This window comes from Triturus cristatus, chromosome 1_1, assembly GCF_964204655.1.
Source record: "Triturus cristatus chromosome 1_1, aTriCri1.1, whole genome shotgun sequence".
Taxonomy (NCBI): Eukaryota; Metazoa; Chordata; class Amphibia; order Caudata; family Salamandridae; genus Triturus; species Triturus cristatus.
The window spans coordinates 1,046,470,514-1,046,492,336 of record NC_140579.1 but is presented as its reverse complement, the minus strand read 5'-3'; positions in this window follow the sequence as shown (position 1 = coordinate 1,046,492,336).

The following is a 21,823-nucleotide window of genomic DNA, read 5'->3' as shown; positions in this document are numbered from 1 at the left end:
TTTAATCACCTGTTATCAGGAGAGAACCCAGTGCTGCATCTTTTAGTCCAGCACTGTCCCTGAAAAGTATTTTCTAAGGGTACTTACCAGTTACTTGTATTTCATTCCATAGGAATCCATTGTGTGGTTTTCGCCAGAAAAGATTCTAAGTGCCCATTTTTAAAACGTACAAATATTCCTCTAAAATCAGCCGAACTACGAATTCCGATTTACTCACCTGTTATCAGGAGAGAACCCAGTGCTGCATCTTTTAGCCCAGCACTGACCCTGAAAAGTAATTCTAAGCGTACTTACCAGTAACTTGTATTTCCTTCCATAGGAATCCATTGTGTGGTTTTCACCAGAAAAGTTTCTGTGTCCATTTTTGAAACGTACAATTATTCCTCTAAAATCAGCTGAACTACGAATTCTGATTTATTCACCTGTTATCAGGAGAGAACCCAGTGCTGCATCTTTTAGTCCAGCACTGACCCTGAAAAGTAATTCTAAGCGTACTTTCCAGTAACTTGTATTTCCTTCCATAGGAATCCATTGTGTGGTTTTCACCAGAAAAGTTTCTAATTGTCCATTTTTGAAACTTACAAATATTCCTCTAAAATCAGCCAAAGTACGAATTCTGATTTACTCACTTTTCATCAGGAGAGAACTTAGTGCTGCATCTTTTAGACCAGCACTGACGCTAAAAAGTAATTCTAAGCGTACTTTCCAGTAACTTGTATTTCCTTCCATAGGAATCCATTATGTGGTTTTCACCAAAAAAGTTTCTAAGTGCCCATTTTTAAAACGTACAAATATTCCTCTAAAATCAGCCAAACTACGAATTCCGATTTACTCACCTGTTATCAGGAGAGAACCCAGTGCTGCATCTTTTAGCCCAGCACTGACCCTGAAAAGTAATTCTAAGCGTACTTACCAGTAACTTGTATTTCCTTTCATAGGAATCCATTGTGTGGTTTTCACCAGAAAAGTTTGTAAGTGTCCATTTTTGAAACGTACAAATATTCCTTTAAAATCAGCCGAACTACAAATTCTGATTTACTCACCTGTTATCAGGCGAGAACCCAGTGCTGCATCTTTTAGTCCAGCACTGACCCTAAAAAGTAATTCTAAGCGTACTTACCAGTAACTTGTATTTCCTTCCATAGGAATCTATTGTGTGGTTTTCACCAGAAAAGTTTCTAAGTGTCCATTTTTGAAACTTACAAATATTCCTCTCAAATCAGCCGAAGTACGAATTCTGATTTACTCACCTGTTATCAGGAGAGAACCCAGTGCTGCATGGTTTAGATCAGCAGTGACTCTGAAAAGTAATTCTAAGCGAACTTACCAGTAACTTGTATTTCCTTCCATAGGAATCCATTGTGTGGTTTTCGCCAGAAAAGATTCTAAGTGCCCATTTTTAAAACGTACAAATATTCCTCTAAAATCAGCCGAACTACGAATTCCGATTTACTCACCTGTTATCAGGAGAGAACCCAGTGCTGCATCTTTTAGCCCAGCACTGACCCTGAAAAGTAATTCTAAGCGTACTTACCAGTAACTTGTATTTCCTTCCATAGGAATCCATTGTGTGGTTTTCACCAGAAAAGTTTCTGTGTCTATTTTTGAAACGTACAATTATTCCTCTAAAATCAGCTGAACTACGAATTCTGATTTACTCACCTGTTATCAGGAGAGAACCCAGTGCTGCATGGTTTAGATCAGCAGTGACTCTGAAAAGTAATTCTAAGCGAACCTACCAGTAACTTGTATTTCCTTCCATAGGAATCCAATGTGTGGTTTTCACCAGAAAAGTTTCTAAGTGTCCAGTTTTTGAAACGTACAAATATTCCTCTAAAATCAGCCGAACTACGAATTCCGATTTACTCACCTGTTATCAGGAGAGAACCCAGTGCTGCATCTTTTAGAACAGCACTGACTCTGAGAAGTAGTTCTAAGCGTACTTACCAGTAACTTATATTTCCTTCCATAGGAATCCTTTGTGTGGTTTTCAGCAGATAGGTGTCCAATTTTGAAACGTACAAATATTCCTCTAAAATCAGCCGAACTACTAATTCCGATTTACTCACCTGTGATCAGGAGAGAACCCAGTGCTGCATCTTTAATCCCAGCACTGACCCTGAAAAGTAATTCTAAGCGTACTTACCAGTAACTTGTATTTCCTTCCATAGGAATCCATTGTGTGGTTTTCACCAGAAAAGTTTCTGTGTCCATTTTTGAAACTTACAAATATTCCTCTAAAATCAGCCGAGGTACGAATTCTGATTTACTCAACTGTTATCAGGAGAGAACCCAGTGCTCCATCTTTTAGTCCAACACTGACCCTGAAAAGTAATTCTAAGCGTATTTACCAGTAACTTGTATTTCCTTCCAAAGGAATCCATTGTGTGGTTTTCACCAGAAAAGTTTCTAAGTGTCCAATTTTGAAAGGTACAAATATTCCTCTAAAATCAGCCGAACTACGAATTCCGATTTACTCACCTGTTATCAGGAGAGAACCCAGTGCTGCATCTTTTAGACCAGCACTGACTCTGAAAAGTAATTCTAAGCGTACTTACCAGTAACTTGTATTTCATTCCATAGGAATCCTTTGTGTGGTTTTCACCAGATAAGTGTGCAATTTTGAAACGTACAAATATTCCTCTAAAATCAGCCGAACTACGAATTCCGATTTACTCACCTGTTATCAGGAGAGAACCCAGTGCTGCATCTTTCAGCCCAGCACTGACCCTGAACAGTAGTTCTAGGCGTGCTTACCAGTAACTTGTATTTCTTTCCATAGGAATCCATTGTGTGGTTTTCACCAGAAAAGTTTCTGTGTCCATTTTTGAAATGTACAAATATTCATCTAAGATCAGCCGAACTACGAATTCCGATTTACTCACCTGTTATCAGGAGAGAACCCAGTGCTGCATCTTTTAGTCCAGCACTGACCCTGAAAAGTAATTCTAAGCGTACTTTCCAGTAACTTGTATTTCCTTCCATAGGAATCCATTATGTGATTTTCACCAGAAAAGTTTCTAAGTGCCCATTTTTAAAACGTACAAATATTCCTCTAAAATCAGCCGAACTACAAATTCCGATTTACTCACCTGTTATCAGGAGAGAACCCAGTGCTGCATCTTTTAGCCCAGCACTGACCCTGAAAAGTAATTCTAAGCGTACTTACCAGTAACTTGTATTTCCTTCCATAGGAATCCATTGTGTGGTTTTCACCAGAAAAGTTTCTGTGTCCATTTTTGAAATGTACAAATATTCCTCTAAAATCAGCTGAACTACGAATTCTGATTTACTCACCTGTTATCAGGAGAGAACCCAGTGCTGCATCTTTTAGTCCAGCACTGACCCTGAAAAGTAATTCTAAGCGTACTTTCCAGTAACTTGTATTTCCTTCCATAGGAATCCATTGTGTGGTTTTCACCAGAAAAGTTTCTAATTGTCCATTTTTGAAACTTACAAATATTCCTCTGAAATCAGCCAAAGTACAAATTCTGATTTACTCACCTTTTATCAGGAGAGAACCCAGTGCTGCATCTTTTAGACCAGCACTGACGCTGAAAAGTAATTCTAAACGTACTTTCCAGTAACTTGTATTTCCTTCCATAGGAATCCATTATGTGGTTTTCACCAGAAAAGTTTCTAAGTGCCCATTTTCAAAACGTACAAATATTCCTCTAAAATCAGCCAAACTATGAATTCCGATTTACTCACCTGTTATCAGGAGAGAACCCAGTGCTGCATCTTTTAGCCCTGCACTGACCCTGAAAAGTAATTCTAAGCGTACTTACCAGTAACTTGTATTTCCTTTCATAGGAATCCATTGTGTGGTTTTCACCAGAAAAGTTTGTAAGTGTCCATTTTTGAAACGTACAAATATTCCTTTAAAATCAGCCGAACTACAAATTCCGATTTACTCACCTGTTATCAGGCGAGAACCCAGTGCTGCATCTTTTAGTCCAGCACTGACCCTAAAAAGTAATTCTAAGCGTACTTACCAGTAACTTGTATTTCCTTCCATAGGAATCTATTGTGTGGTTTTCACCAGAAAAGTTTCTAAGTGTCCATTTTTGAAACTTACAAATATTCCTCTAAAATCAGCCGAAGTACGAATTCTGATTTACTCACCTGTTATCAGGAGAGAACCCAGTGCTGCATGGTTTAGATCAGCAGTGACTCTGAAAAGTAATTCTAAGCGAACTTACCAGTAACTTGTATTTCCTTCCATAGGAATCCATTGTGTGGTTTTCACCAGAAAAGTTTCTAAGTGTCCAGTTTTTGAAACGTACAAATATTCCTCTAAAATCAGCCGAACTACGAATTCCGATTTACTCACCTGTTATCAGGAGAGAACCCAGTGCTGCATCTTTTAGAACAGCACTGACTCTGAGAAGTAGTTCTAAGCGTACTTACCAGTAACTTATATTTCCTTCCATAGGAATCCTTTGTGTGGTTTTCAGCAGATAAGTGTCCAATTTTGAAACGTACAAATATTCCTCTAAAATCAGCCGAACTACTAATTCCGATTTACTCACCTGTGATCAGGAGAGAACCCAGTGCTGCATCTTTAATCCCAGCACTGACCCTGAAAAGTAATTCTAAGCGTACTTACCAGTAACTTGTATTTCCTTCCATAGGAATCCATTGTGTGGTTTTCACCAGAAAAGTTTCTGTGTCCATTTTTGAAACTTACAAATATTCCTCTAAAATCAGCCGAGGTACGAATTCTGATTTACTCAACTGTTATCAGGAGAGAACCCAGTGCTCCATCTTTTAGTCCAACACTGACCCTGAAAAGTAATTCTAAGCGTATTTACCAGTAACTTGTATTTCCTTCCATAGGAATCCATTGTGTGGTTTTCACGAGAAAAGTTTCTAAGTGTCCAATTTTGAAAGGTACAAATATTCCTCTAAAATCAGCCGAACTACGAATTCCGATTTACTCACCTGTTATCAGGAGAGAACCCAGTGCTGCATCTTTTAGACCAGCACTGACTCTGAAAAGTAATTCTAAGCGTACTTACCAGTAACTTGTATTTCATTCCATAGGAATCCTTTGTGTGGTTTTCACCAGATAAGTGTGCAATTTTGAAACGTACAAATATTCCTCTAAAATCAGCCGAACTACGAATTCCGATTTACTCACCTGTTATCAGGAGAGAACCCAGTGCTGCATCTTTCAGCCCAGCACTGACCCTGAACAGTAGTTCTAGGCGTACTTACCAGTAACTTGTATTTCTTTCCATAGGAATCCATTGTGTGGTTTTCACCAGAAAAGTTTCTGTGTCCATTTTTGAAATGTACAAATATTCATCTAAGATCAGCCGAACTACGAATTCCGATTTACTCACCTGTTATCAGGAGAGAACCCAGTGCTGCATCTTTTAGTCCAGCACTGACCCTGAAAAGTAATTCTAAGCGTACTTTCCAGTAACTTGTATTTCCTTCCATAGGAATCCATTATGTGATTTTCACCAGAAAAGTTTCTAAGTGCCCATTTTTAAAACGTACAAATATTCCTCTAAAATCAGCCGAACTACAAATTCCGATTTACTCACCTGTTATCAGGAGAGAACCCAGTGCTGCATCTTTTAGCCCAGCACTGACCCTGAAAAGTAATTCTAAGCGTACTTACCAGTAACTTGTATTTCCTTCGATAGGAATCCATTGTGTGGTTTTCACCAGAAAAGTTTCTGTGTCGATTTTTGAAATGTACAAATATTCCTCTAAAATCAGCCGAACTACGAATTCCGATTAACTCACCTGTTATCAGGAGAGAACCCAGTGCTGCATCTTTTAGTCCAGCACTGACCCTGAAAAGTAATTCTAAGCGTACTTTCCAGTAACTTGTATTTCCTTCCATAGGAATCCATTGTGTGGTTTTCATCAGAAAAGTTTCTAAGTGTCCATTTTTGAAACTTACAAATATTCCTCTAAAATCAGCCGAAGTACGAATTCTGATTTACTCACCTTTTATCAGGAGAGAACCCAGTGCTGCATCTTTTAGACCAGCACTGACGCTGAAAAGTAATTCTAAGCGTACAAGCGTACTTATCAGTAACTTGTATTTCCTTCCATAGGAATCCATTGTGTGGTTTTCACCAGAAAAGTTTTTAAGTGTCCATTTTTGAAACGTACAAATATTCCTATAAAATCAGCCGAACTACAAATTCCGATTTACTCACTTGTTATCAGGAGAGAACCCAGTGCTGCATGGTTTAGACCAGCACTGACTCTGAAAAGTAATTCTAAGTGTACTTACCAGTAACTTGTATTTCCTTCCATAGGAATCCATTGTGTGGTTTTCACCAGAAAAGTGTCCAATTTTGAAATGTACAAATATTCCTCTAAAATCAGCCGAACTACGAATTCCGATTTACTCACCTGTTATCAGGAGAGAACCCAGTGCTGCATCTTTCAGCCCAGCACTGACCCTGAAAAGTAATTTTAAGCGTACTTACCAGTAACTTGTATTTCTTTCCATAGGAATCCATTGTGTGGTTTTCACCAGAAAAGTTTCTGTGTCCATTTTTGAAACACACAAATATTCCTTTAATATCAGCCGAACTACAAATTCCGATTTACTCACCTGTTATCAGGAGAGATCCCAGTGCTGCATCTTTTAGACCAGCACTGACTCTGAAAAGTAATTCTAAGCGTACTTACCAGTAACTTGTATTTCCTTCCATAGGAATCCATTGTGTGGTTTTCACCAGAAAAGTTTCTGTCCATTTTTGAAACATGCAAATATTCCTCTAAAATCAGCCAAAGTATGAATTCTGATTTAATCACCTGTTATCAGGAGAGAACCCAGTGCTGCATCTTTTAGTCCAGCACTGTCCCTGAAAAGTATTTTCTAAGGGAACTTACCAGTAACTTGTATTTCATTCCATAGGAATCCATTGTGTGGTTTTCACCAGAAAAGTTTCTGAGTCCATTTTTGAAACGTACAATTATTCCTCTAAAATCAGCTGAACTACGAATTCTGATTTACTCACCTGTTATCAGGAGAGAACCCAGTGCTGCATCTTTTAGTCCAGCACTGACCCTGAAAAGTAATTCTAAGCGTACTTTCCAGTAACTTGTATTTCCTTCCATAGGAATCCATTGTGTGGTTTTCACCAGAAAAGTTTCTAATTGTCCATTTTTGAAACTTACAAATATTCCTCTAAAATCAGCCAAAGTACGAATTCTGATTTACTCACCTTTTATCAGGAGAGAACTTAGTGCTGCATCTTTTAGACCAGCACTGACGCTGAAAAGTAATTCTAAGCGTACTTTCCAGTAACTTGTATTTCCTTCCATAGGAATCCATTATGTGGTTTTCACCAGAAAAGTTTCTAAGTGCCCATTTTTAAAACGTACAAATATTCCTCTAAAATCAGCCAAACTACGAATTCCGATTTACTCACCTGTTATCAGGAGAGAACCCAGTGCTGCATCTTTTAGCCCAGCACTGACCCTGAAAAGTAATTCTAAGCGTACTTACCAGTAACTTGTATTTCCTTTCATAGGAATCCATTGTGTGGTTTTCACCAGAAAAGTTTGTAAGTGTCCATTTTTGAAACGTACAAATATTCCTTTAAAATCAGCCGAACTACAAATTCTGATTTACTCACCTGTTATCAGGCGAGAACCCAGTGCTGCATCTTTTAGTCCAGCACTGACCCTAAAAAGTAATTCTAAGCGTACTTACCAGTAACTTGTATTTCCTTCCATAGGAATCTATTGTGTGGTTTTCACCAGAAAAGTTTCTAAGTGTCCATTTTTGAAACTTACAAATATTCCTGTCAAATCAGCCGAAGTATGAATTCTGATTTACTCACCTGTTATCAGGAGAGAACCCAGTGCTGCACGGTTTAGATCAGCAGTGACTCTGAAAAGTAATTCTAAGCGAACTTACCAGTAACTTGTATTTCCTTCCATAGGAATCCATTGTGTGGTTTTCGCCAGAAAAGATTCTAAGTGCCCATTTTTAAAACGTACAAATATTCCTCTAAAATCAGCCGAACTACGAATTCCGATTTACTCACCTGTTATCAGGAGAGAACCCAGTGCTGCATCTTTTAGCCCAGCACTGACCCTGAAAAGTAATTCTAAGCGTACTTACCAGTAACTTCTATTTCCTTCCATAGGAATCCATTGTGTGGTTTTCACCAGAAAAGTTTCTGTGTCCATTTTTGAAACGTACAATTATTCCTCTAAAATCAGCTGAACTACGAATTCTGATTTACTCACCTGTTATCAGGAGAGAACCCAGTGCTGCATCTTTTAGTCCAGCACTGACCCTGAAAAGTAATTCTAAGCGTACTTTCCAGTAACTTGTATTTCCTTCCATAGGAATCCATTAAGTGATTTTCACCAGAAAAGTTTCTAAGTGCCCATTTTTAAAACGTACAAATATTCCTCTAAAATCAGCCAAACTATGAATTCCGATTTACTCACCTGTTATCAGGAGAGAAACCAGTGCTGCATCTTTTAGCCCAGCACTGACCCTGAAAAGTAATTCTAAGCGTACTTACCAGTAACTTGTATTTCCTTTCATAGGAATCCATTGTGTGGTTTTCACCAGAAACGTTTGTAAGTGTCCATTTTTGAAACGTACAAATATTCCTTTAAAATCAGCCGAACTACAAATTCCGATTTACTCACCTGTTATCAGGCGAGAACCCAGTGCTGCATCTTTTAGTCCAGCACTGACCCTAAAAAGTAATTCTAAGCATACTTACCAGTAACTTGTATTTCCTTCCATAGGAATCTATTGTGTGGTTTTCACCAGAAAAGTTTCTAAGTGTCCATTTTTGAAACTTACAAATATTCCTCTAAAATCAGCTGAAGTACGAATTCTGATTTACTCACCTGTTATCAGGAGAGAACCCAGTGCTGCATGGTTTAGATCAGCAGTGACTCTGAAAAGTAATTCTAAGCGAACTTACCAGTAACTTGTATTTCATTCCATAGGAATCCATTGTGTGGTTTTCACCAGAAAAGTTTCTAAGTGTCCAGTTTTTGAAACGTACAAATATTCCTCTAAAATCAGCCGAACTACGAATTCCGATTTACTCACCTGTTATCAGGAGAGAACCCAGTGCTGCATCTTTTAGAACAGCACTGACTCTGAGAAGTAGTTCTAAGCGTACTTACCAGTAACTTATATTTCCTTCCATAGGAATCCTTTGTGTGGTTTTCAGCAGATAGGTGTCCAATTTTGAAACGTACAAATATTCCTCTAAAATCAGCCGAACTACTAATTCCGATTTACTCACCTGTGATCAGGAGAGAACCCAGTGCTGCATCTTTAATCCCAGCACTGACCCTGAAAAGTAATTCTAAGCGTACTTACCAGTAACTTGTATTTCCTTCCATAGGAATCCATTGTGTGGTTTTCACCAGAAAAGTTTCTGTGTCCATTTTTGAAACTTACAAATATTCCTCTAAAATCAGCCGAGGTACGAATTCTGATTTACTCAACTGTTATCAGGAGAGAACCCAGTGCTCCATCTTTTAGTCCAACACTGACCCTGAAAAGTAATTCTAAGCGTATTTACCAGTAACTTGTATTTCCTTCCATAGGAATCCATTGTGTGGTTTTCACCAGAAAAGTTTCTAAGTGTCCAATTTTGAAAGGTACAAATATTCCTCTAAAATCAGCCGAACTACGAATTCCGATTTACTCACCTGTTATCAGGAGAGAACCCAGTGCTGCATCTTTTAGACCAGCACTGACTCTGAAAAGTAATTCTAAGCGTACTTACCAGTAACTTGTATTTCATTCCATAGGAATCCTTTGTGTGGTTTTCACCAGATAAGTGTGCAATTTTGAAACGTACAAATATTCCTCTAAAATCAGCCGAACTACGAATTCCGATTTACTCACCTGTTATCAGGAGAGAACCCAGTGCTGCATCTTTCAGCCCAGCACTGACCCTGAACAGTAGTTCTAGGCGTGCTTACCAGTAACTTGTATTTCTTTCCATAGGAATCCATTGTGTGGTTTTCACCAGAAAAGTTTCTGTGTCCATTTTTGAAATGTACAAATATTCATCTAAGATCAGCCGAACTACGAATTCCGATTTACTCACCTGTTATCAGGAGAGAACCCAGTGCTGCATCTTTTATTCCAGCACTGACCCTGAAAAGTAATTCTAAGCGTACTTTCCAGTAACTTGTATTTCCTTCCATAGGAATCCATTATGTGATTTTCACCAGAAAAGTTTCTAAGTGCCCATTTTTAAAACGTACAAATATTCCTCTAAAATCAGCCGAACTACAAATTCCGATTTACTCACCTGTTATCAGGAGAGAACCCAGTGCTGCATCTTTTAGCCCAGCACTGACCCTGAAAAGTAATTCTAAGCATACTTACCAGTAACTTGTATTTCCTTCCATAGGAATCCATTGTGTGGTTTTCACCAGAAAAGTTTCTGTGTCCATTTTTGAAATGTACAAATATTCCTCTAAAATCAGCTGAACTACGAATTCTGATTTACTCACCTGTTATCAGGAGAGAACCCAGTGCTGCATCTTTTAGTCCAGCACTGACCCTGAAAAGTAATTCTAAGCGTACTTTCCAGTAACTTGTATTTCCTTCCATAGGAATCCATTGTGTGGTTTTCACCAGAAAAGTTTCTAATTGTCCATTTTTGAAACTTACAAATATTCCTCTGAAATCAGCCAAAGTACAAATTCTGATTTACTCACCTTTTATCAGGAGAGAACCCAGTGCTGCATCTTTTAGCCCAGCACTGACCCTGAAAAGTAATTCTAAGCGTACTTACCAGTAACTTGTATTTCCTTCGATAGGAATCCATTGTGTGGTTTTCACCAGAAAAGTTTCTGTGTCGATTTTTGAAATGTACAAATATTCCTCTAAAATCAGCCGAACTACGAATTCCGATTAACTCACCTGTTATCAGGAGAGAACCCAGTGCTGCATCTTTTAGTCCAGCACTGACCCTGAAAAGTAATTCTAAGCGTACTTTCCAGTAACTTGTATTTCCTTCCATAGGAATCCATTGTGTGGTTTTCATCAGAAAAGTTTCTAAGTGTCCATTTTTGAAACTTACAAATATTCCTCTAAAATCAGCCGAAGTACGAATTCTGATTTACTCACCTTTTATCAGGAGAGAACCCAGTGCTGCATCTTTTAGACCAGCACTGACGCTGAAAAGTAATTCTAAGCGTACAAGCGTACTTATCAGTAACTTGTATTTCCTTCCATAGGAATCCATTGTGTGGTTTTCACCAGAAAAGTTTTTAAGTGTCCATTTTTGAAACGTACAAATATTCCTATAAAATCAGCCGAACTACAAATTCCGATTTACTCACTTGTTATCAGGAGAGAACCCAGTGCTGCATGGTTTAGACCAGCACTGACTCTGAAAAGTAATTCTAAGTGTACTTACCAGTAACTTGTATTTCCTTCCATAGGAATCCATTGTGTGGTTTTCACCAGAAAAGTGTCCAATTTTGAAATGTACAAATATTCCTCTAAAATCAGCCGAACTACGAATTCCGATTTACTCACCTGTTATCAGGAGAGAACCCAGTGCTGCATCTTTCAGCCCAGCACTGACCCTGAAAAGTAATTTTAAGCGTACTTACCAGTAACTTGTATTTCTTTCCATAGGAATCCATTGTGTGGTTTTCACCAGAAAAGTTTCTGTGTCCATTTTTGAAACACACAAATATTCCTTTAATATCAGCCGAACTACAAATTCCGATTTACTCACCTGTTATCAGGAGAGATCCCAGTGCTGCATCTTTTAGACCAGCACTGACTCTGAAAAGTAATTCTAAGCGTACTTACCAGTAACTTGTATTTCCTTCCATAGGAATCCATTGTGTGGTTTTCACCAGAAAAGTTTCTGTCCATTTTTGAAACATGCAAATATTCCTCTAAAATCAGCCAAAGTATGAATTCTGATTTAATCACCTGTTATCAGGAGAGAACCCAGTGCTGCATCTTTTAGTCCAGCACTGTCCCTGAAAAGTATTTTCTAAGGGTACTTACCAGTAACTTGTATTTCATTCCATAGGAATCCATTGTGTGGTTTTCGCCAGAAAAGATTCTAAGTGCCCATTTTTAAAACGTACAAATATTCCTCTAAAATCAGCCGAACTACGAATTCCGATTTACTCACCTGTTATCAGGAGAGAACCCAGTGCTGCATCTTTTAGCCCAGCACTGACCCTGAAAAGTAATTCTAAGCGTACTTACCAGTAACTTGTATTTCCTTCCATAGGAATCCATTGTGTGGTTTTCACCAGAAAAGTTTCTAAGTGTCCAGTTTTTGAAACGTACAAATATTCCTCTAAAATCAGCCGAACTACGAATTCCGATTTACTCACCTGTTATCAGGAGAGAACCCAGTGCTGCATCTTTTAGAACAGCACTGACTCTGAGAAGTAGTTCTAAGCGTACTTACCAGTAACTTATATTTCCTTCCATAGGAATCCTTTGTGTGGTTTTCAGCAGATAGGTGTCCAATTTTGAAACGTACAAATATTCCTCTAAAATCAGCCGAACTACTAATTCCGATTTACTCACCTGTGATCAGGAGAGAACCCAGTGCTGCATCTTTAATCCCAGCACTGACCCTGAAAAGTAATTCTAAGCGTACTTACCAGTAACTTGTATTTCCTTCCATAGGAATCCATTGTGTGGTTTTCACCAGAAAAGTTTCTGTGTCCATTTTTGAAACTTACAAATATTCCTCTAAAATCAGCCGAGGTACGAATTCTGATTTACTCAACTGTTATCAGGAGAGAACCCAGTGCTCCATCTTTTAGTCCAACACTGACCCTGAAAAGTAATTCTAAGCGTATTTACCAGTAACTTGTATTTCCTTCCATAGGAATCCATTGTGTGGTTTTCACCAGAAAAGTTTCTAAGTGTCCAATTTTGAAAGGTACAAATATTCCTCTAAAATCAGCCGAACTACGAATTCCGATTTACTCACCTGTTATCAGGAGAGAACCCAGTGCTGCATCTTTTAGACCAGCACTGACTCTGAAAAGTAATTCTAAGCGTACTTACCAGTAACTTGTATTTCATTCCATAGGAATCCTTTGTGTGGTTTTCACCAGATAAGTGTGCAATTTTGAAACGTACAAATATTCCTCTAAAATCAGCCGAACTACGAATTCCGATTTACTCACCTGTTATCAGGAGAGAACCCAGTGCTGCATCTTTCAGCCCAGCACTGACCCTGAACAGTAGTTCTAGGCGTGCTTACCAGTAACTTGTATTTCTTTCCATAGGAATCCATTGTGTGGTTTTCACCAGAAAAGTTTCTGTGTCCATTTTTGAAATGTACAAATATTCATCTAAGATCAGCCGAACTACGAATTCCGATTTACTCACCTGTTATCAGGAGAGAACCCAGTGCTGCATCTTTTATTCCAGCACTGACCCTAAAAAGTAATTCTAAGCGTACTTTCCAGTAACTTGTATTTTCTTCCATAGGAATCCATTATGTGATTTTCACCAGAAAAGTTTCTAAGTGCCCATTTTTAAAACGTACAAATATTCCTCTAAAATCAGCCGAACTACAAATTCCGATTTACTCACCTGTTATCAGGAGAGAACCCAGTGCTGCATCTTTTAGCCCAGCACTGACCCTGAAAAGTAATTCTAAGCGTACTTACCAGTAACTTGTATTTCCTTCCATAGGAATCCATTGTGTGGTTTTCACCAGAAAAGTTTCTGTGTCCATTTTTGAAATGTACAAATATTCCTCTAAAATCAGCTGAACTACGAATTCTGATTTACTCACCTGTTATCAGGAGAGAACCCAGTGCTGCATCTTTTAGTCCAGCACTGACCCTGAAAAGTAATTCTAAGCGTACTTTCCAGTAACTTGTATTTCCTTCCATAGGAATCCATTGTGTGGTTTTCACCAGAAAAGTTTCTAATTGTCCATTTTTGAAACTTACAAATATTCCTCTGAAATCAGCCAAAGTACAAATTCTGATTTACTCACCTTTTATCAGGAGAGAACCCAGTGCTGCATCTTTTAGACCAGCACTGACGCTGAAAAGTAATTCTAAACGTACTTTCCAGTAACTTGTATTTCCTTCCATAGGAATCCATTATGTGGTTTTCACCAGAAAAGTTTCTAAGTGCCCATTTTCAAAACGTACAAATATTCCTCTAAAATCAGCCAAACTATGAATTCCGATTTACTCACCTGTTATCAGGAGAGAACCCAGTGCTGCATCTTTTAGCCCAGCACTGACCCTGAAAAGTAATTCTAAGCGTACTTACCAGTAACTTGTATTTCCTTTCATAGGAATCCATTGTGTGGTTTTCACCAGAAAAGTTTGTAAGTGTCCATTTTTGAAACGTACAAATATTCCTTTAAAATCAGCCGAACTACAAATTCCGATTTACTCACCTGTTATCAGGCGAGAACCCAGTGCTGCATCTTTTAGTCCAGCACTGACCCTAAAAAGTAATTCTAAGCGTACTTACCAGTAACTTGTATTTCCTTCCATAGGAATCTATTGTGTGGTTTTCACCAGAAAAGTTTCTAAGTGTCCATTTTTGAAACTTACAAAAATTCCTCTAAAATCAGCCGAAGTACGAATTCTGATTTACTCACCTGTTATCAGGAGAGAACCCAGTGCTGCATGGTTTAGATCAGCAGTGACTCTGAAAAGTAATTCTAAGCGAACTTACCAGTATCTTGTATTTCCTTCCATAGGAATCCATTGTGTGGTTTTCACCAGAAAAGTTTCTAAGTGTCCAGTTTTTGAAACGTACAAATAATCCTCTAAAATCAGCCGAACTACGAATTCCGATTTACTCACCTGTTATCAGGAGAGAACCCAGTGCTGCATCTTTTAGAACAGCACTGACTCTGAGAAGTAGTTCTAAGCGTACTTACCAGTAACTTATATTTCCTTCCATAGGAATCCTTTGTGTGGTTTTCAGCAGATAAGTGTCCAATTTTGAAACGTACAAATATTCCTCTAAAATCAGCCGAACTACTAATTCCGATTTACTCACCTGTGATCAGGAGAGAACCCAGTGCTGCATCTTTAATCCCAGCACTGACCCTGAAAAGTAATTCTAAGCGTACTTACCAGTAACTTGTATTTCCTTCCATAGGAATCCATTGTGTGGTTTTCACCAGAAAAGTTTCTGTGTCCATTTTTGAAACTTACAAATATTCCTCTAAAATCAGCCGAGGTACGAATTCTGATTTACTCAACTGTTATCAGGAGAGAACCCAGTGCTCCATCTTTTAGTCCAACACTGACCCTGAAAAGTAATTCTAAGCGTATTTACCAGTAACTTGTATTTCCTTCCATAGGAATCCATTGTGTGGTTTTCACGAGAAAAGTTTCTAAGTGTCCAATTTTGAAAGGTACAAATATTCCTCTAAAATCAGCCGAACTACGAATTCCGATTTACTCACCTGTTATCAGGAGAGAACCCAGTGCTGCATCTTTTAGACCAGCACTGACTCTGAAAAGTAATTCTAAGCGTACTTACCAGTAACTTGTATTTCATTCCATAGGAATCCTTTGTGTGGTTTTCACCAGATAAGTGTGCAATTTTGAAACGTACAAATATTCCTCTAAAATCAGCCGAACTACGAATTCCGATTTACTCACCTGTTATCAGGAGAGAACCCAGTGCTGCATCTTTCAGCCCAGCACTGACCCTGAACAGTAGTTCTAGGCGTACTTACCAGTAACTTGTATTTCTTTCCATAGGAATCCATTGTGTGGTTTTCACCAGAAAAGTTTCTGTGTCCATTTTTGAAATGTACAAATATTCATCTAAGATCAGCCGAACTACGAATTCCGATTTACTCACCTGTTATCAGGAGAGAACCCAGTGCTGCATCTTTTAGTCCAGCACTGACCCTGAAAAGTAATTCTAAGCGTACTTTCCAGTAACTTGTATTTCCTTCCATAGGAATCCATTATGTGATTTTCACCAGAAAAGTTTCTAAATGCCCATTTTTAAAACGTACAAATATTCCTCTAAAATCAGCCGAACTACAAATTCCGATTTACTCACCTGTTATCAGGAGAGAACCCAGTGCTGCATCTTTCAGCCCAGCACTGACCCTGAAAAGTAATTTTAAGCGTACTTACCAGTAACTTGTATTTCTTTCCATAGGAATCCATTGTGTGGTTTTCACCAGAAAAGTTTCTGTGTCCATTTTTGAAACACACAAATATTCCTTTAATATCAGCCGAACTACAAATTCCGATTTACTCACCTGTTATCAGGAGAGATCCCAGTGCTGCATCTTTTAGACCAGCACTGACTCTGAAAAGTAATTCTAAGCGTACTTACCAGTAACTTGTATTTCCTTCCATAGGAATCCATTGTGTGGTTTTCACCAGAAAAGTTTCTGTCCATTTTTGAAACATGCAAATATTCCTCTAAAATCAGCCAAAGTATGAATTCTGATTTAATCACCTGTTATCAGGAGAGAACCCAGTGCTGCATCTTTTAGTCCAGCACTGTCCCTGAAAAGTATTTTCTAAGGGTACTTACCAGTAACTTGTATTTCATTCCATAGGAATCCATTGTGTGGTTTTCGCCAGAAAAGATTCTAAGTGCCCATTTTTAAAACGTACAAATATTCCTCTAAAATCAGCCGAACTACGAATTCCGATTTACTCACCTGTTATCAGGAGAGAACCCAGTGCTGCATCTTTTAGCCCAGCACTGACCCTGAAAAGTAATTCTAAGCGTACTTACCAGTAACTTGTATTTCCTTCCATAGGAATCCATTGTGTGGTTTTCACCAGAAAAGTTTCTGTGTCCATTTTTGAAACGTACAATTATTCCTCTAAAATCAGCTGAACTACGAATTCTGATTTACTCACCTGTTATCAGGAGAGAACCCAGTGCTGCATCTTTTAGTCCAGCACTGACCCTGAAAAGTAATTCTAAGCGTACTTTCCAGTAACTTGTATTTCCTTCCATAGGAATCCATTGTGTGGTTTTCACCAGAAAAGTTTCTAATTGTCCATTTTTGAAACTTACAAATATTCCTCTAAAATCAGCCAAAGTACGAATTCTGATTTACTCACCTTTTATCAGGAGAGAACTTAGTGCTGCATCTTTTAGACCAGCACTGACGCTGAAAAGTAATTCTAAGCGTACTTTCCAGTAACTTGTATTTCCTTCCATAGGAATCCATTATGTGGTTTTCACCAGAAAAGTTTCTAAGTGCCCATTTTTAAAACGTACAAATATTCCTCTAAAACCAGCCAAACTACGAATTCCGATTTACTCACCTGTTATCAGCAGAGAACCCAGTGCTGCATCTTTTAGCCCAGCACTGACCCTGAAAAGTAATTCTAAGCGTACTTACCAGTAACTTGTATTTCCTTTCATAGGAATCCATTGTGTGGTTTTCACCAGAAAAGTTTGTAAGTGTCCATTTTTGAAACGTACAAATATTCCTTTAAAATCAGCCGAACTACAAATTCTGATTTACTCACCTGTTATCAGGCGAGAACCCAGTGCTGCATCTTTTAGTCCAGCACTGACCCTGAAAAGTAATTCTAAGCGTACTTTCCAGTAACTTGTATTTCCTTCCATAGGAATCCATTGTGTGGTTTTCACCAGAAAAGTTTCTAATTGTCCATTTTTGAAACTTACAAATATTCCTCTGAAATCAGCCAAAGTACGAATTCTGATTTACTCACCTTTTATCAGGAGAGAACCCAGTGCTGAATCTTTTAGACCAGCACTGACGCTGAAAAGTAATTCGAAACGTACTTTCCAGTAACTTGTATTTCCTTCCATAGGAATCCATTATGTGGTTTTCACCAGAAAAGTTTCTAAGTGCCCATTTTTAAAACGTACAAATATTCCTCTAAAATCAGCCAAACTATGAATTCCGATTTACTCACCTGTTATCAGGAGAGAAACCAGTGCTGCATCTTTTAGCCCAGCACTGACCCTGAAAAGTAATTCTAAGCGTACTTACCAGTAACTTGTATTTCCTTTCATAGGAATCCATTGTGTGGTTTTCACCAGAAACGTTTGTAAGTGTCCATTTTTGAAACGTACAAATATTCCTTTAAAATCAGCCGAACTACAAATTCCGATTTACTCACCTGTTATCAGGCGAGAACCCAGTGCTGCATCTTTTAGTCCAGCACTGACCCTAAAAAGTAATTCTAAGCATACTTACCAGTAACTTGTATTTCCTTCCATAGGAATCTATTGTGTGGTTTTCACCAGAAAAGTTTCTAAGTGTCCATTTTTGAAACTTACAAATATTCCTCTAAAATCAGCTGAAGTACGAATTCTGATTTACTCACCTGTTATCAGGAGAGAACCCAGTGCTGCATGGTTTAGATCAGCAGTGACTCTGAAAAGTAATTCTAAGCGAACTTACCAGTAACTTGTATTTCCTTCCATAGGAATCCATTGTGTGGTTTTCACCAGAAAAGTTTCTAAGTGTCCAGTTTTTGAAACGTACAAATATTCCTCTAAAATCAGCCGAACTACGAATTCCGATTTACTCACCTGTTATCAGGAGAGAACCCAGTGCTGCATCTTTTAGAACAGCACTGACTCTGAGAAGTAGTTCTAAGCGTACTTACCAGTAACTTATATTTCCTTCCATAGGAATCCTTTGTGTGGTTTTCAGCAGATAGGTGTCCAATTTTGAAACGTACAAATATTCCTCTAAAATCAGCCGAACTACTAATTCCGATTTACTCACCTGTGATCAGGAGAGAACCCAGTGCTGCATCTTTAATCCCAGCACTGACCCTGAAAAGTAATTCTAAGCGTACTTACCAGTAACTTGTATTTCCTTCCATAGGAATCCATTGTGTGGTTTTCACCAGAAAAGTTTCTGTGTCCATTTTTGAAACTTACAAATATTCCTCTAAAATCAGCCAAAGTACGAATTCTGATTTACTCAACTGTTATCAGGAGAGAACCCAGTGCTCCCCCTTTTTTGTCCAACACTGACCCTGAAAAGTAATTCTAAGCGTATTTACCAGTAACTTGTATTTCCTTCCATAGGAATCCATTGTGTGGTTTTCACCAGAAAAGTTTCTAAGTGTCCAATTTTGAAAGGTACAAATATTCCTCTAAAATCAGCCGAACTACGAATTCCGATTTACTCACCTGTTATCAGGAGAGAACCCAGTGCTGCATCTTTTAGACCAGCACTGACTCTGAAAAGTAATTCTAAGCGTACTTACCAGTAACTTGTATTTCATTCCATAGGAATCCTTTGTGTGGTTTTCACCAGATAAGTGTGCAATTTTGAAACGTACAAATATTCCTCTAAAATCAGCCGAACTACGAATTCCGATTTACTCACCTGTTATCAGGAGAGAACCCAGTGCTGCATCTTTCAGCGCAGCACTGACCCTGAACAGTAGTTCTAGGCGTGCTTACCAGTAACTTGTATTTCTTTCCATAGGAATCCATTGTGTGGTTTTCACCAGAAAAGTTTCTGTGTCCATTTTTGAAATGTACAAATATTCATCTAAGATCAGCCGAACTACGAATTCCGATTTACTCACCTGTTATCAGGAGAGAACCCAGTGCTGCATCTTTTATTCCAGCACTGACCCTGAAAAGTAATTCTAAGCGTACTTTCCAGTAACTTGTATTTCCTTCCATAGGAATCCATTATGTGATTTTCACCAGAAAAGTTTTTAAGTGCCCATTTTTAAAACGTACAAATATTCCTCTAAAATCAGCCGAACTACAAATTCCGATTTACTCACCTGTTATCAGGAGAGAACCCAGTGCTGCATCTTTTAGCCCAGCACTGACCCTGAAAAGTAATTCTAAGCATACTTACCAGTAACTTGTATTTCCTTCCATAGGAATCCATTGTGTGGTTTTCACCAGAAAAGTTTCTGTGTCCATTTTTGAAATGTACAAATATTCCTCTAAAATCAGCTGAACTACGAATTCTGATTTACTCACCTGTTATCAGGAGAGAACCCAGTGCTGCATCTTTTAGTCCAGCACTGACCCTGAAAAGTAATTCTAAGCGTACTTTCCAGTAACTTGTATTTCCTTCCATAGGAATCCATTGTGTGGTTTTCACCAGAAAAGTTTCTAATTGTCCATTTTTGAAACTTACAAATATTCCTCTGAAATCAGCCAAAGTACAAATTCTGATTTACTCACCTTTTATCAGGAGAGAACCCAGTGCTGCATCTTTTAGCCCAGCACTGACCCTGAAAAGTAATTCTAAGCGTACTTACCAGTAACTTGTATTTCCTTCGATAGGAATCCATTGTGTGGTTTTCACCAGAAAAGTTTCTGTGTCGATTTTTGAAATGTACAAATATTCCTCTAAAATCAGCCGAACTACGAATTCCGATTAACTCACCTGTTATCAGGAGAGAACCCAGTGCTGCATCTTTTAGTCCAGCACTGACCCTGAAAAGTAATTCTAAGCGTACTTTCCAGTAACTTGTATTTCCTTCCATAGGAATCCATTGTGTGGTTTTCATCAGAAAAGTTTCTAAGTGTCCATTTTTGAAACTTACAAATATTCCTCTAAAATCAGCCGAAGTACGAATTCTGATTTACTCACCTTTTATCAGGAGAGAACCCAGTGCTGCATCTTTTAGACCAGCACTGACGCTGAAAAGTAATTCTAAGCGTACAAGCGTACTTATCAGTAACTTGTATTTCCTTCCATAGGAATCCATTGTGTGGTTTTCACCAGAAAAGTTTTTAAGTGTCCATTTTTGAAACGTACAAATATTCCTATAAAATCAGCCGAACTACAAATTCCGATTTACTCACTTGTTATCAGGAGAGAACCCAGTGCTGCATGGTTTAGACCAGCACTGACTCTGAAAAGTAATTCTAAGTGTACTTACCAGTAACTTGTATTTCCTTCCATAGGAATCCATTGTGTGGTTTTCACCAGAAAAGAGTCCAATTTTGAAATGTACAAATATTCCTCTAAAATCAGCCGAACTACGAATTCCGATTTACTCACCTGTTATCAGGAGAGAACCCAGTGCTGCATCTTTCAGCCCAGCACTGACCCTGAAAAGTAATTTTAAGCGTACTTACCAGTAACTTGTATTTCTTTCCATAGGAATCCATTGTGTGGTTTTCACCAGAAAAGTTTCTGTGTCCATTTTTGAAACACACAAATATTCCTTTAATATCAGCCGAACTACAAATTCCGATTTACTCACCTGTTATCAGGAGAGATCCCAGTGCTGCATCTTTTAGACCAGCACTGACTCTGAAAAGTAATTCTAAGCGTACTTACCAGTAACTTGTATTTCCTTCCATAGGAATCCATTGTGTGGTTTTCACCAGAAAAGTTTCTGTCCATTTTTGAAACATGCAAATATTCCTCTAAAATCAGCCAAAGTATGAATTCTGATTTAATCACCTGTTATCAGGAGAGAACCCAGTGCTGCATCTTTTAGTCCAGCACTGTCCCTGAAAAGTATTTTCTAAGGGTACTTACCAGTAACTTGTATTTCATTCCATAGGAATCCATTGTGTGGTTTTCGCCAGAAAAGATTCTAAGTGCCCATTTTTAAAACGTACAAATATTCCTCTAAAATCAGCCGAACTACGAATTCCGATTTACTCACCTGTTATCAGGAGAGAACCCAGTGCTGCATCTTTTAGCCCAGCACTGACCCTGAAAAGTAATTCTAAGCGTACTTACCAGTAACTTGTATTTCCTTCCATAGGATCCATTGTGTGGTTTTCACCAGAAAAGTTTCTGTGTCCATTTTTGAAACGTACAATTATTCCTCTAAAATCAGCTGAACTACGAATTCTGATTTACTCACCTGTTATCAGGAGAGAACCCAGTGCTGCATC